The sequence below is a fragment of the Leptidea sinapis genome, chromosome Z, assembly GCF_905404315.1.
Source record: "Leptidea sinapis chromosome Z, ilLepSina1.1, whole genome shotgun sequence".
Taxonomy (NCBI): Eukaryota; Metazoa; Arthropoda; class Insecta; order Lepidoptera; family Pieridae; genus Leptidea; species Leptidea sinapis.
The window spans coordinates 26,010,719-26,028,548 of NC_066312.1; the positions used below are offsets into that span (position 1 = coordinate 26,010,719).

The window sequence follows — 17,830 nt, forward strand, 5'->3', positions numbered from 1 at the left end:
TCAGTTTCAGTTCTAAGTATGGGGAACCCCCAAAATTTGTGTTTTTTTTTTCTTTTTTTGTTTAAAAATCTTAATGCGGTTCACAGAATACATCTACTTACCAAGTTTCAACATTATAGTCCTTATAGTTTCGGAAAAAAGTGGCTGTGACATACGCACGGCAAGACAGACAGACGTGACGAATCTATAAGGGTTCCGTTCTTTGCCATTTGGCTACGGAACCCTAAAAATATGGTTCAATGTGTGTATTTGTGTTGTATATTTATTATTTCTTTTTCAATAAAAAATTAAAGTTTAATTTTTGACATTTTTGACAATCTGTCTGTATGTCCTTTTATAACTCAAGAACAGCTTACACGATATTGATGATAATTGGTATATAGATGATATGACTGGTTAATACTTAGATAGGTTTATATATGATGATGACTATATTAATCCGCGACTTCGTCCGTATATATTTTGTAATCGTATAATATTCATAACCTCAAACCTTAAACCAGCCTAAGCTCAAGAAAGATAACTGTGGTTGAACTGGGAGATTATTTATTGAAGTGAAAGCGTGTTGAGCAATTTATTTAGTGGGTACTGAATGAGATTAAGCTGTCACGTTCTGCTTTGTAAGACGCGTTCGGGTGAAGTCGGCTCGAATCGTCTTAAGGAGCGCGATCTGGCGCGATTATTTTATATAATTAAGAATTATAACGAATTCCTCGCCAGCAAAATGACGGGTGGAAGCTAGTATTTCAATACGAGTTGCACAAGGCAAGGAATATAAATTGGTATTAACAGTCGTGTTATTGTGGCGCCACAAAGAACCAATTACTGAGGGTGTCGCGGCCCCGGAGGTCAATCACGTATCTTGCTCATCCGGGATGTGACGCCATTCACCGAAATACTTGAACAAAAAGCAAAGCAGATGCTGTCTATCTGAGCTGGAAGCGAATAAGCAATTAGTGGGGAGTTTCATTGAGTCTTGAGTCTGACGATAATAAATTAATTACTGTGCACTGTGAAATAAATAAATTAAGATACACAGATAGATGTCACCTTAGGTATTTTTAGTGCTGCGAATTTCATTTAAGCGCTACTTAAACCCTTACGGGAACATAATATGGTATTTTGAGGGTAACTCTAAAAAGAACGATGCGGAATTAAAGACGTCGTAAGCCCTGTAAACTATACGGCAATTGAAGTATTCTAACCGAGCCAATAATACGGAGGTTATCAAGTTATGTATTTTTTTATATACATATATATTTGGGATCTAATGATGGAATCAAGAATCTATGAATGTTAATGAAATTTTATTCAAATTAAAATTTTATGGGTATGCATAGGAATACCTAATTCAAAGCCGGTATTCTCTGTGTATCTTTCTTTACATTACCACTTTGCTATTAAATCGTAGTGCTGATGAGTGATATTAAAACTATTTTACAAAAACTCTGTAATTACAATAAATTATTAGTAACCATCCATCACAACTAATATGCCAATAATATTAATCAGCCTAGCGCAACTCAACTCATTGTATGAAACGTGCAGTCATTGACAGATTGACAGTTGACGGCTATAAGCTTGTAAAAAAAGGAGATCGCAATCCACTACTTTTTAAGCAACTGTTCGCTTTCAAACTTAGCCGGATTATACTTCGTGGCCAATCGCGAACTTGTAATTATTATATATACTATTTCAAACTTATTTCAAATGACTGCATGTTTAATACTAAACTAAATTTTTACGTAGGCTTTCCCACCTCTTATTACGTAGTATTTACATCCTTTTTGTTTTCAATAATATGCCGAAATAAGTAAACCGAAACAGTCAGATGTTGTTCTATTATTCAATTCTTATTAAGTATAACAAGAATTAACAAAAATACAATTCTGTATTGTTCATCCTGTGTCCGAGTCAGATTTGTACTTCGTCAATTCCATCGCTACGAACGTCTTTGTCGTCACACAAAGATAGAACTCATGAATAATTCAACTTCTTCGTTCCTGCGGCTTGTTGTAAGTTGATATATCACTGTCACTTTCCCATTTATGTCTAAACCAAATGACGGACAAGGGTCCAGAGAACTGTTCTATCACGTGCAATCGACGGTGGCTGAGGAAGGCTCCCAATATCATTTAATTTGTCACTGCACTCTCCTTGACCAGGTGACAGCAACCGCATCTTACCGTATTTTGCAAGCGAGACACAATCTGAGACTCTGTAGCAAAAGTTCCGACCGAATCAGGAGGAGTTTTTTTTTAGTTTAACCGAACGGGTTTTCCTCTGCCATATGTTGCTGAAGGTGGCTAAAGAAGCTTCCATTTTTCGAATTTCACAAATTTCATCCGTTCGCAGTAAGGTAAGTTATTATTATATTACTATTACTAGTAACTATAATTTTCAAGGTTTTCTAAATGCTAAAAGAAATAGTTATTGTCACATGAAATACTAAGTACCTATATATCCATCTGTGCCAAGACTCAGTTTACAGTAAATTAATTATTCATAAAATTGGCATACTAAAACATAGCAAATTAATAACAAGTGACATACGAGCATATATCCCACGAAACAAACGGGATATAATTTTAATCTATTTATAGTAGAGTCAACCAATATTCTGTTTGATGTCTCTGTTTAACTTCGTGTTTTAAACTGGAAATGAGAAAAGTTACTTTGTTGTGAGGATTCATTGTGTTTGAAATGTTCTTTCATTCGCTTACGAGTTTTTATTTGGAAGCGTTGCCAAAGTTTTGATTTAAGCACAGTGCAAGCAAGCCCACCAACTTTTATTTGAACGTAATGTTTTCATTTCAGTGTCAAATTAATAAGATTAAAATTAGTTCAATGCACTCTCTTCTCTGATCTTGTTGTAGAAGTTACATAGCTTATAAATGGATCCTAACATCGATATAAATTATTGGCACTCAATCTCTTCATATTAATATTGAAAATAGCTCTAATACTCATATTCTGTTGAACAAATTTCTGTTTCTTCAATATTGCTGTTAATAATTCTTGGAAGAATGTTGTGATCACTGCACACCAAATAACTATCTACATGCTGTAAGGTTTAATGGTTATTGCAGACGTTTGTTCTGTAACAGACATAATTAAAGAAATCTTCACATTCAAGGTGAATGCAAACCGCTCCATTATAACATGTTGCAGCATTAAAGCCTACCCTGCCTATTCTTAGCTTAGAAGCAGTTGGCTAGGCGAGATGATTTTTTTTATTTCTTTATTTGATGCACGGATGTGCCAAAGATGTAACAGATCTTAATAGTAGTAAGCATTACTGTGTTTCGGTCTGAAGGGCGCCGTAGCTAGTGAAATTACTGGGCAAATGAGACAACATCTTATGTCTCAAGGTAACGAGCGCAGTTGTAATGCCGGTCAGGGTTTTTTCAAGAATCCTGAGCGGCACTGCATTATTATTGCCATTGCGTATCAATTACCACCAGTTGAACGTCCACGTCTCATTCCTTATTTTCATAAAAAAGATCTATAATACAGACTCTTGAATATAACCGATGAAATATTGTCCAAAGATTTATTTGGGGAAATTATTTGAGTAACTCCCCATTAATTGACAAGACACTTTTAATTTAAAATTACCAGATGCAGTCTATACTAAACCACGAAATAATAACAACTGTAGAATTGCTACACAGATTATGTTCCGACAGATATTTCATGTGTTCTTCTGATTTACGATATCTGTGTTCGGCTAACCCTGTAATGTGTCGCGATCCGTATATTTTATTGTTTCCCTTGTAGAGTTCTGCGCGACTTTCCTCTTAAATGTCCACTTTGGTAAGTTTTGGAACTTTGTGTGGTATTAATCTTGTATCGGTGTGTAACACTGCCGATGTTTCTGTTATTTATTGTGTTGTTTGGTTATGCGTAACACATTAAATAGTATTAGTTGTAGGAGTGATTTATAATCGTAAAATGTATGTGTGTGTACTTTAATAACAGAATGAAAATACATATTATATATTTTACGTGATATGGACATGACTAGTAATAACTAATAGAGAATTACTACATAAAATAGGCACGTAGGCCTTTCTGTTTAATAATTTGGTTCCCAGACATGACAGCTTACCAGGGTTGACAAACAATTTTGGCTTTGATAATTAATTACATCGCCCAACAAAATAGTTACTAACTCAATAGACTTACGGCCGTTCCCAATATACTATCTACAGATAGAGATAAATTACTACCTTCTTCTGTCAGTAATTAGCTGTCAATAATTTGAAGCTGTCCCAATTTTACCCGATAAGTCATTCTTATCGCCTTATATTGGGACGCGTGAATTGCAATTTCCATACAAACTATCTACTATCGCTGGTAAGCTATACGTCGTCCCATTGACAGACAGCTTGTACGGATAAGGTGAGTTACTGTCGATAAGTTTATTGGGACAGAAAAGTCAACGATAGGTACGTTTTTTATCTCAAGTAAGAGAGTTCAGGAATATTTTAGCACGTATATATTCCCATACTTTACATCGTACTGGTATTGTCCTTCGTAAAAAATACCACTTTTTCTCACCACTATAGCACCCTATATTAGGTAAAATACAAACAAATGCCGACTTCAAACTTTATATTTAAAAAAAAGTGTGTCTGTCAGCTCCGACGCACGACTGCAGTTTACTCCTCAAGAACGATTGTCTTTGAACAGGTACTAAACAAAATCAAGTCCAATGGAGTCGGTTTCAAACAGACAGGGGTCGTGCATTGGTTTTCCAGCAAGGTAGGTATGAAGATCAAACTAGTTGTAGTTGGGCTTAGTTTGATAGCACTAGGTTTTGAGGTCAAAATATTGTAGTTGATTGTGATACGCGTATTGTTTCGGGACCATTAAGTGGTCAACCTAATATTTAAGTTTTTATCCCTCTAGGTAGGTACAAGTACAATTATGTAGTTAAAAATTTTGGTATTGCACAGCACAATTTTAATTTAATTAATTATTCATCGTATATTTTCAACAAAATAATTGTATATTGATATGATTTAAATTAAACTCTTTAAAAAATAACATAGAGTCCGCTTTTTTATTAGCTTCAGAATATGTAAATTAGTTTTCCTATTGTAGCTCCATAACCATAATAGTTACGCGTAGTTTTTTTTAATGATTTTGTTATTAAAATTAACTGTGATATAGATATTTTCATTTTCACTGCCCTCTAGCGGTAAAGACACAAATTACAATCACTGTGTAGATTTTCCATGCATTTATGATGTTGCATAAATTGAACATCGACTTCACGATCACTAATAATATTATTATAATGACGTGATATTGTAATGTGTACTTTCATATTTCTTAAGTCACCAGTAGAGGCAGTAGCTGTGTCTCATCCATGATCCAATGTGAACTCTAATTATTGTAATAATATGTATATGAAACATTTGTTCAAAAACAACTTTAATCTCAATCCTTATAATTTTCAAACTTATAAACTCAAAATAAAAAAATACACATTACAATCGGTCTGCTTATCATTGAAAACTAATATATTTTTCTACATATTGTAAGTAGGTCTAATATTAAGTAGGTAATAATAATATTAATTCGCTTTCCCCTGTTTTTGCGATGTTCTTCGTGTTGTTACTTGAAGGTATTGTAAAGTAATAGTGATCGAACATAATTTTCAGCATCACAGATATTTCAAGTAATATTTATTTGTATCTGCCTATTTGCCTATATTGAATGCACGCCCCTGAAACAGACATACAGCAGAAGCTAATAAAAGCGTATTAATTAAAAAAGATCGACATCATATGTAAGGGTAAATAAACGCATTTATGAAAATTCTTAAAGAATATTATATATATTTTTATTTTATTTACATTTTTTACGACTATTTGATATAATATATCAAATATTTTACATTTAAGTAAATCTTACATGATTACATCATTTTAATTATATTATCGAATCATTAATTATCGTAACTGAAACTACAAAAATAGTTAATAGATCATAATAAATTATAATAACTTTAAAAATATTATAGTAATTAAAAAAATAAAATAAAAGGTTAGGTTAAAAATTGTCTATTTGGCGTGAAATGCGCTATATATACTCTCCATGTTCAATTAAACATTTAACTATGTGCATAGCTAATATAAATTTGTATGAACTATATTGAATAATTAAATATTTAATAAATACAAAGCACACATGTTTATTTTATATACAATACATATCATAGTGTTGTAATGTATAAATAGTAACTTACTTAGTACCTACGTCCTTATCAGATTTTCCGGCACTATTATTTACACCACATTCTTCCATAATTTATAGAATTTCCACTTAACTTTATGAAAGTATAATAATAAATCAATTTCAATAATATAATAAAGCTTCAAAATACAAGAAAGTGAAAGGTGCGCAGAAATGATGCGCACCAAAAACGTTACTATGAGATTTGATGAGTAGATTTTACCATCCATATTTTTCTCATACCGGGCGCCTTATATGAAAATCGATTCTTAAAAAGTAAACTCCAAATAGAACGTGAACAATTATTGAGGTTTGTACTTACTCCATTTTTTCTCAATGTAACTTTCTACTCAACCAAAACTAACATAATCTCATGCCAGACAATATCCTTAAATAGGGATAGAAGTTGTCCTTATCAAGTATCTATTAATATAAAGATTAAAGAAGGCAATATCGGATACACGAATAATATTAATATCATGCTTACTAACATGAGATATAATAATTAACTAACGCTCGTTTAGTCTTAAAGTAGATAGTCCTGAAAAATAATTCCTTAAATCTTCCTTCGTTTCGTTCTCTCCTTATAAAATAATTAATATCCTTTCAATTTACAGGTAAAGTTTTCCGAACTTTAATCGGACGCACTGTTAAACTGAATTTATGAACCTTGCCCAGTTAATTCAGCTGAGGAAACAAAAATATGCGAATATTCGTCGAGTCGTGGCCGTAAATATCCAAAAGCGACAGCCGGGTTCGCCATTTTCCTGTTGACAGAGCCTGCAATACATTCCAACTTAACTAAAGTTTCTATTGTTTAAGCCTTTCGAAGCAAACTTTATTGTTTGTTCAGTATTTGTATGAATTAAAGTCATGTTGAGGTTTTTCTTTTAGATAAACAAAAAAAAGAGGAGTTGGAAAAATATAGAAGTCTTGGCTCGGAAATATAAGGGTGTGGACTGACATCAAGACAGTCTAAGAACTATTCCGCTTAGCCATTGAGAAGGAGAAGCTTAAAAAACGGACTGCTGACCTCCAGTAATGGAGAGGCACTTGAAGAGGAAGAAGAATTATTAGCAAGCATTCGTTTGTTATTCACATTAGATTCTAAACAATCACGTAAGAATAATACTCATTTTGCAGATGAAAGGCATGTCTTGGAAACGCAAATCTTTGTCTTATAGCGACAATATAGCCGCAGCATAGGAAGATAAAATATTGAATGAAAAACTGTAGTAGGTACGCTGACGTCTTTCTTAGTTACCATTGTTGTTTGTTGATAAGTTCAGCCGGTATTGCTTACTAAATAATACATTGATTAAAATAATTTCACTTCATATTATGGTGGTGGCTAGATGGAGATTAATAGACTTACTTCATTGTGTCGGAAAATCATTATTCTGTGACCGCGCAACGTATACAAGTGCAACTTCATAATTCTTTATCACCCGAAAATAACCGATAGTGGCATTATTTATTTCTCATATAGTAGTAAAATGTTATCAATGCTTAGATAATATAAATACTTCATTAGTGACTTCTATTTAATATGTAATGTTGCTGGTGAAAAGGAGTTCATATGAGTGTGCGGGTCGCCTTGTAGTGAACGACGTACCCCACGCTCTCTTGAATCAACAAGAGACTCTCAAGAATGTTGCCACCCCTAAAGAGAAGGTAAACCTACATAATAATTAATGCTTGTAATACAAACATCGTAGGATACTCAAATAAATCGGATTATTGTGAAAAGGATAGAATGATTGAGAAGGGCTTTAGTAATCTAATACAGATTGTCGCAAATCTGTTTTTTTAATGAAAATAAGGGACGAGACGAGCAGGACGTTCAGCTGATGGTAATTGATACCTTTCCATTACAATGCAGTGCCACTCAGGATTCTTGAAAAACCTAATAATTCTGAGCGGCACTACAATTGCGCTCGTCATCTTGAGACATAAGATGTTAAGTCACATTTGCCTAGTAATTTCATTAGCTACGGCGCCCTTCAGACCAAAAAACAGTAATGTTTACACATTACTGCTTCACGGCTGAAATAGGCGCCGTTATTGTTACTTTGAACATCTGAAACTGTAATAACTTGAGCCACGATTGCCACAAGAGACTTTATTCTGATTGGTTAAAAACATACCCTAACTTTAATGTCAGCCAATAAACGTTCATGAGGTGATTGTTGTTAAAAAGCCTGATTTTCGCAATGATCCTTCAAAAAGCTCTAATATTTACTATATTTTGGATTAGATTCAAATGCTATTGATGTTATTGTATAAATTTTACTCAAGGGCCGTACTGCTGAGATTAATGTAGTTTTTAAGCAGCACAAGAGAGCTGTTCGTGATAAATATCAGATTGCTTATAGACAATCACGGAAAGAAAATTAAAGAAGTTTTTATGACTGTTCTTTCATACCATACACATTTGAAGAATATAGTTCAATAAGATTGGGACCCATTACCTCGGATTAGTGATATAGCTACAACAGAAGAATCAAGGTTTTGCTCCAGTGGACATTAAGGGCAAATCTATAATACACCTTTATAATAAAGCCACATATTCTCTTCACATGTCGCGTTGTCTTAGCAACTTTAGAGAAGTTTATTGAAAACGGCTCTAGAGTAAAATTATCGCGACTGACCTGCAGCTTACCTGAACGAAGAGTTAGCCTAAACTTTTTGTTCATGATTGTATTTAGCAATTAATGCAATGTGAACCAAATATTTCTAGCGCCGTTTTCTTTACTAGCTCGATTTGTGGTGGCATTATTCCAATTACACAGTCCCTAGCGACCGTCCTAGGATAATTGCAAGGCTTGAGACCGCAGTAAATGCAAGAAAATTTGGGAAACTCTCTTAGAAAAGCTTGTTCATGCACAGAATACTGTCTCCCCATCCGTACTAATTAACGCAAACTAATTGAATTTATTGATGTTGGACTATCCAATATATAAAATTCACGTGTCCCGGTGTTTGTTACCAAACTCCTCCTATCGGGTAGGTCTGCATTAAAAATATATACAACTTAAAATTTTCGCCCTTCTACCATCTACAACTATTTTGTATCGCGATTTTTCTATTATTCTGTTCCATCCAAAAATCCGCTATATACCCTTTAGCAAGATGGCAATCGAATACAATTATTGTAGTACGATATATCTGGTAGCTCTGAGAATCGGTTGCATCTAATTTTTATACCCCAGAAATTTTAATTATTGAATTTTTTTAATTACTTTAAATGGCAATACAACGGTCGCTGGTTCAGGTAGTATATTTATAAGTATTTTTATTTGGCGAGGGAATATGAACAAAGAAGGACGCTAGAATACCAGTACGTAAAAAAATCCCAATGACAATACATCATACATAAATACCTAATTCAAATTGATATTATCGAAATAGGTCAGCTGATAAGATTGATCCCTCTTTTTTAAAAACAGAATTTGATTTCATTAAAGTACAAAAATCAAGGATTTCTTTTCAGTAGATATCGTCTATCAAAGCGATGGATTCGAGCGCGTCGTGAAAAGAAAATATATAATCTTGATGAAATGTCTCGCTATAAAGAGCGTCTTGGTCGCTACGTCGTTGATGACGTAATACAGCGAGACATCTTGAGTGGAAAACTTTATTTCATTCCCGTGTCTCACAGCATTATCCTGTTTTACATTACCTGAAGAATCTAAAATGGAACAATCTGCGACTAAACTTTATAAGATATAACTTTTGCTCTTATCAACATTTCACGCACTAACATTTGAGACACCAAGATTTTATTTTTTATATGTTTGAGTATGATTCGTAATTATCTGTCCGTAACAGTCACAAAACGACATTAATGTATTGAATGAGAATAAGCGGTCACACTCGGCTGTGTAACGCTGTAATGTACAAAAACTTCCTCGAAGTAATACTGGCCACTCAGTTAGTTCTAAAGCAAGTTCCAAAAGGTGAACTAATGTTATCGCAATACCGTTGGTACTTGCGGCACGTAAGACCCTCAATGGGAAAATAGCCTAAATTAAAAATGCAATGCATCCAAAGTACAAAAAAACATCATTTCATCTAAATCGTCAGAAAAGAGTTCTGTGACAAACTGACAAACATACTTACAAGAAGCCTCTTGTCAGGAAAAATATTTTCACTTCATTTTATAACTAAATGAAATAATAATTACCGCTACATATCTCGAACCTAAGTTTTAAACGAAATTGCAAACATTATTAAATTACTGTAACTTTTTTCTTAAATCAGATTATAATGAAATAAGCCTTTATTAGCCCCATTAGAAATAGCCTGCTTCCATTTATACTATCCACTATGAAAATTGACAGTTTCTGAAAAAAAAAATGTAAAACGTTCATTATAGATATATTATCTGTGTTTGCTTAAAAACCCTGCCAGCGAGTAACACACATAAAATAATATTGACCGCATTGAGAATACATCAACCAAACTTTTAATTAAAATATGCTCACGAAGTACAGCAATCATAGCCGTGGCTTTTAACATACACGCAATATTTTAATAAAACACTTACTTTTTATGAAAACCAAAAAAAAATTTAATATTTTCAAAAATAAACATTATTTATTTCACACGAACTTTTATAAGAATTAAGAAAACCGACTTCAAAAACTCAAAAGTTTAAAATAAGTTTATAAAGATTTAATTTATTACACCTCCTATGCAAACCTTTAATATTAATAAAATACTATTATTTGTTTGAGCTACCTATTGATACGGTTGAAGTCGTTTGCTTGCCCGCTTGCGTTGTTTGGTTGTAGATGAAGCTATCGCGCTCAAAGTCACGCGTGGCGAGTGTAGGTACCTACCTGTTATTACATTCGCTTGGCCACCGACTTCAAACCCATATATAGGTAGCGAACCTATGCCAAATGGCAAAAATTCCACATCATGAAAACAGGATCATAAATCTCAGCGTAATCGGTGCACATACATAAAAAAAGTCCAATCGAAAGAGAACCTCCACTTTTACGAAGTCGGTTATAAATTTATTTAATTAGGCGTTATTTTACGGTAATCCATAATTATTCAAATTATGTGAGCATTCCTGAGTGTAAATTCCGGTGAGATTCTTAATTAATATGCAATTTGGCATGGCTACGGGCAATCGTGCAATAGATCGTTGATTGAAATGCCACAAGCAGGTCATAGATAACAATTACTAAGCTCAATCAATTTCATCAAATTAATTGCTCGCACAATATTACGAGACGACCTTTACTTATTTACAGTGTATGCTAATTGTTACATCTACTGCACCCGTTAAACTTTTGAGTTTTTTAATGATTAATCACTTCTTTTTCTTAATTTTAACGAATTAGTCAGAAAGTTCGAGAAATTTCGACGCATCTCTTTACATACATTGAATAAAATATAATGTAAAATGATAAATTTCTTGCCACTCCATCTCATTAAAACTCAAATGACTCATAGTATCATTTAAATCTTATATAATATATAAAATTCTCGTGTCATGGTGTTAAACTTTGAACTCCTCCGAAACGGCTTGACCGATTCTCATGAAATTTTGAGTGCATATTGGGTAGGTCTGAGAATCGGACAACATCTATTTTTCATCCGCCTAAATGTTACGGGTGGTCCACACGATTTTTTTTTAAATTTGTTTATGAGTCAGCATTAAAAAATACATACAACTTCAAATTTTCACCCATCTACGATCAACAGTTACTTTTGTATCGCGATTTTAATATCGGCAAAACAACGTTTGCTGGGTCAGCTAGTAATCATATAAATATCTGTCATTCATAAGTGTCACTTTGACCTAATTGAATAATATTTCTGTTATTCTTTATTCGTACAAGTACTGTACTGTTTTTTTTCTGTTTGGCCCTTGACCATGCTAAACCCTTTTTAACTAAAACAAAAAGATAACTAATCTGACGACTTAGTTTTAAATATTAAATCCCATAAATCTAAGCAGTTTACTAAGTCGATTGACCCTCACAAGTATTATAATATAACGCTCGGATTACACCGGCTCTAACTTCAAGAGAGGATTACATTTTATAGCTAAACTAACTTGTAAATTAAGTTGTGTATCCTGGAAGTGACGGCTATGTAAGCCCAAGTATTAGCCGTCTGGAACTAAAGAGAGTTATTAAAATATGGGAATATTACACGAACAATATTAATGTTTATGTTAGTTAGTTATACTTTATACCTAGGTATCAATCCTATTATGTACTAATATAAAATCATACTAGCTGACCCGACAGAAGTTATTCTGTAAATAATAAATAAAATACTGTTTTATATGAATTTGTCAATAATATTTCATAACATCAAGAATTATTTCGTAAAATATGCTGCCGTTATATGCCGTTGTTATAATGGAATTGTTTCACCGCAGAACTGTCAAACCATGCGTCAATAAATTATCTCATAAAAAATATGTCAAATATACAAAAGAAATATTATAAATAAAAATAATAATGGGTTCTAAATCGAAATAAAAACTATCCTATCTCTTAAGTTGGACTAAAATGCAATCAATGAAGTAAATCTTCATTAAAATCCGTTCATTAGTTTAGGAGTTTACGGGAAACAAACATTACGACACTGGATTTATATATATTAAGATAACACGAGCGGACAACTGCGGCTTTTAATTGAATAATTGTATTTACAAAAAATTAATTGGAATAAAAGCAAGCATTACGAGAACCCACCACAACAAATAACTGAAAAATACATTCAAATCAGTTTAGTTGTGTCTGAGATTAGCGTGCACATAAGTTAAGAATGTCTCACGAAAGTTTTAATAATTTAATTACCAAAGTGTTGATATTTTTTTATATAAGAAGGGGTAATCGGGAAAGAGGCTCACTTGATCGGGAGTGGTGACGCAACCGTGGACATCCGCAACAACAGGTGTCAAAAGATGCGTTGCCGGCTCTTAAAGTAGGAGTATCCTCTATTCCCAAAGGCGCAGCGATTCAGGAAAACAGCAGCCGGAGTGATGATACGAGTGGAATAAAGATATAATAATAGACTGACTGATTCATCAAAACAGACCCTAACGACTGGATCTGCAAGGGATGGCCGATTGTATTGAATTCTGTCATTGTCACAGATCTAAGACCAGTCCAAAATATAAACAGGTATTGTCGTCAATCAGGTGTAATGTGTATACTTATGGAACTTAGTCAATTAAGAATGAACAAGCCACGTTAAAGCGTGTTCAGGTTGTGTACTTATGATTATATTAAGATATACATTAGAGATTATATTAAGATGAAGAGATTGTTGTTTGTCTGACGCGCAGGTACAGGTGGGCTCCTTTGCACGGGATGCCGGCTAGATTATGGGTACCACAACGGTGCCTATGTCTGCTAAATTAAAAAAAAAATTTAGGGGTGGGTGACCCTTTAGGGGTATTAAAAATAGATGTTGGCTGATTCTCAGACCTACCCGATGTACACACAAATTTTCAAACAAATTGGTTTAACCGTTTCGGAGAGTTTGACACGAGAATTTTATAATATCTATGTAGTGTTATGATTAAACTGACGCCGATGAAAATACCAAATTCTTAGGTATACTTAATAATTTTTGTAACAAAGTTTATGTTGAATAATTATATATATATATATATATATATATATATATATATATATTTATATATATAATCTGTTGTCTGTTCATCATCGCTTGTAAGTTGTAAAGCGCGTACACATTCCTTAAAGGCCGGCAACGCTCTTGTGATTCCTCTGGTGTTGCAAGAGAATGTGCGCGGCGGTGATCACATAACACCAGGTGACCCGTACGCTCGTTTGTCCTCCTATTCCATAAAAAAAAGTTCAATGGAATCTTAAGTTTTTCTGTCCTCATTTTCATATTTCCATGATTTAATCTTTTTGGCCGCTTGTCCGCTTTTCCTTTCTTTTTTTATTTAAAACCCTCCTGTATAATTCTCTAAGAGATTGCCATCGTTGTATACAAGCAATAGCTGTAAAATAAAATTTTAATTAATTAATGTCATTATAATCGCATTGGACCGGTCGCGTTGGAAATTGATTGGGGATTGGGACAGTATATTGCTGTCCACTGCTGAATATAGGCTGATATGATGATGAATGACATTATCGCATTACATTGGATTAATTATTACATTCTTCATTACAGGTACTTAGCGACTGGCGATTCCTTTACTTCGATAGCTTTTAGATTTCGTATGGGACTAAGCTCCGTGAAACGAGCAGTTACTGATGTTTGTGGTGCTATAATAAATACAATGTTACGGAAATTTATTGCAATACCTACAACAGAACAATGGGAAAAAAATATTGAAGAATTTTGGAATAAGTGGAATTTTTCCTAATTGCTGCGGTGCTCTTGATGGGAAACATGTCTTGATTGTAGCACCTCCAAATAGTGGTTTATTATAATTTGTATGTATTTTATGCATTTTAATTATAAAAAACATTTTTAAATTGTTCTTTTGGCTTTGTTTGATGCTAATTATAACTTCGTTGCCGTTAACGTAGGCGCTTTTGGTAAATATAGTGATAGCGGTATATTGTTGAAATCAAAAATGGGAAAAGCGATATAAAAAAATAAATTCAAGCTTCCTGATGATAAATATCTTCCTGGGTCGACTGTAAAGATGCCATGTGTAATATTTGGAGACGAAGCTTTCCCTTTAAGAAATAATTTGTTAAGACCTTATCCATCACAACAATCAATAACTGATCCTAAGAAACGCCAATTTAATTATCGTCTTTGTCGAGCTCGACGTGTAGTAGAAAATGCTTTTGGAATTTTAAGTCAAAAATTTCGAATTTATAAAAGACGTTTACATTTAAAGCCCGAGTATGCGGAAAAGATTGTTCTAACAACTGTTCTATTTAGTATAATTTCATAAGACGCGGAGAATCTACAACATTCGGGGAAAAAAATAATCGTGTACGATTCAACAATCTGGGACGTCAAGGGGGTAATGCAAATTCTGTAGCTTTTGATGTACGCAATCAATTCGCAGATTACTTTCAAACGTCAGAAGGACAATCGGACTGGTTTTCTTAATAAAAGTAATAATAAAACTAGTGAACTAAAGAAATTGTAAAGAATGTAGGACTCATTGGTAACTTAATTTAAATTATGATGATGTAAATATTATACAGATAATATAATAATTTGTTTTGCAGTTCTTATTAAGTTACAAGTACCCGCCACTATTTTCATTGCATAACATCAAGATACCAATTTAAGAGACCTTTATTGGTAAAATTTATCTATTTATTATTATTACTTTTATTCAATTATTTAGTCATGTTTATATCAAACGTATGTAACTCAAAAAATAAAACAGCTCTCTTCTGAAAATCATTTTCGACTATGATAAAAAATAGTCCTAAATGATGTTAAGTATATAAATAAATAGAAGTGAGGATTTTGGACTGAGGGACATGAATACCTAAGATACTTAAGGATTCTTATTAGATAATCAAGTGATTCAGCCTGCAATATCCTAAATAAACTGGAAACTAAAGATGTCTCCCGTGGGAATCGAAGCCACAACTTCCGGGTCTTAAGGCAAACGCCTAGACCACTGGACCACAGAGGCGGTTAATATTACAAACACATTATTAAATAAAATTAGAAAACTTACCACATTGTTTTAGTTGTTCCCCAATTTCCTTCCACGCAATGTATTTCTTGACATAATCCATATATTTTGGATGTTTTAAATTATATATAAATTCGTGATTGCGAACAATTTCGATCAATTTTCGTCGTCCATATTACAGCGAACGCGTACGTGTGTCTACTTGAACCGATGGTGACAAAATGGTTAATAGAAAGAGAAGAGTGGCAACCCGTATATAATGGCCATCTTACGCGGTTATAACGCGGGTGCTCACCGTTTCGCCGCCTGCGCGCACCGGTGTGGCAACGTCGCGTGTCATGCACAGAGCGTATCGCCACCGGCAAAATATTCTCGCCGACAATACTTGTCGCTCCGTGTATGGCACGCTACGGTGCTGGTCGGTAACGGAACGGGCTAGTGGGCATGGTCTCATACTTTTTAATACAGAGAATTTTTTTTTGCCTGACACGTTCATAGCACGTTCATAGTATGATACGTTGTAGTGGGTAGAATCCTTTAGACATACTTTTTTTTAAATAAAAATAATTTGTTCTGACTTGTTTCCATGATATGCACTCACGTTCACCAGTATTGGCCAGATTTCCCCGGGGTGAGCGCTGATACAAATATTAAATATAACATTTCTTGTGTATTTTGTCTAAATCTAATAATCTATCTGAAATTTATTTTACAGTATTCCACTGACTATGAGTTACAACTACTGGAGACAGGCACAAACTAAGGCCCTTATATCATCATCATCCCCCAAAGATTTCCACGAAGATCAGTCCTGCGCTGGCTTCATCCAACGTATTTCGGCGATATTGACTAAATTGACCGTCCATCTTCCGGGGGGCCTACCAACACTGCTTCTTCCGGTACCTGGTCGCTATTCGAGGACTTTTCTGCCCCATCCGACGAATTATGTCCTCTGCCCACAGCCACTTTAGTTTCGTAATCATTTGGGCTATATAGCTTATATACTCTATTTAATATACGAATGGCATAACTTCTATAGAACCAGTTTGAGATCTTGTAGAGATTTTAAAATCACTAAACGATTCAACAAAATACGACATGAAAGGCATAAAAGGTATTTATTTTCTCAAAATAAAACTCACGCGCATTCTTTTTTTGCGCTTTTTTCAATAAAAATATACAATATTGTACAGACATATCTATCGCTATCAATATACAGTCTTATTTACAATCATAATCTAGTCCCAGGCTGTCCGATCACTTAGATATTCAGCTGTGGAGTAGTAGGATTTACGACAGAGCCATTATTTAATAAAACATTTAAATTTATTTATAGATAATGCCTGAACAGTGGCTGCTTATAAAAGTGTATACATTTACCCTTGAAGCTATTATGTATCTTATGAAGCCTCCTAGAATTAGTTACAAGCAATCCCTTATTTCTAGTGTTATAATAATGAAAATCAGTTAGGAGAAAACTAGTTAGGATATCATCCCCACCATCTGGATGTGTGGCGGTCCTCCACAGTGCGGTTTTCAAGGAGCTTTCTTCCACGTACTACAAGGCTGTGGAATGAGCTTCCTTGTGTTTCCGGGACGATACGACATGGGTACCTTCAAAAAAAGCGCGTACACCTTCCGTAAAGGCCAACGGCAACGCTCTTGTGATTCCTCTGGTGTTGCAAGAGAATGTGGGCGGCGGTGATCACTTAACACCAGGTGACGCTCGTTTGTCCTCCTATTCCATAAAAAAATCACTATTAAGAGCAAAAACGTGACGATTTTTGTCAACGTATATAAAATTTTCATAAATGAACTTTTGGCTGTCTATTCTTCGCTTAGCCTGTCACTGTGTAACGAATTCTGAAGATACCGAAACACGTTGTAATCTGAAGGCAAGCTCAGGCCATAGCGGACGCTACAGATCTCAGACAAACGTTCTTAATTTTGGCTGAATGG

The 17,830-nt window shown here is 34.0% G+C and overlaps 1 protein-coding gene across 2 annotated transcripts in view; it reads right to left on the reverse strand.

Annotated features, from left to right (window-relative positions):
* The window catches only part of LOC126978484 (uncharacterized), a 64,187-nt gene extending 47,827 nt beyond the window's left edge, over nucleotides 1-16,360 (reverse strand). For both annotated transcript variants that reach the window (XM_050827313.1, XM_050827312.1), the window contains exon 1: nucleotides 15,914-16,360. The gene's annotated coding sequence lies outside the window, so the exon portion shown is untranslated. The remainder of the gene's footprint in view (nucleotides 1-15,913) is intronic.
* Between the last annotated feature and the right edge of the window lie 1,470 nt (nucleotides 16,361-17,830).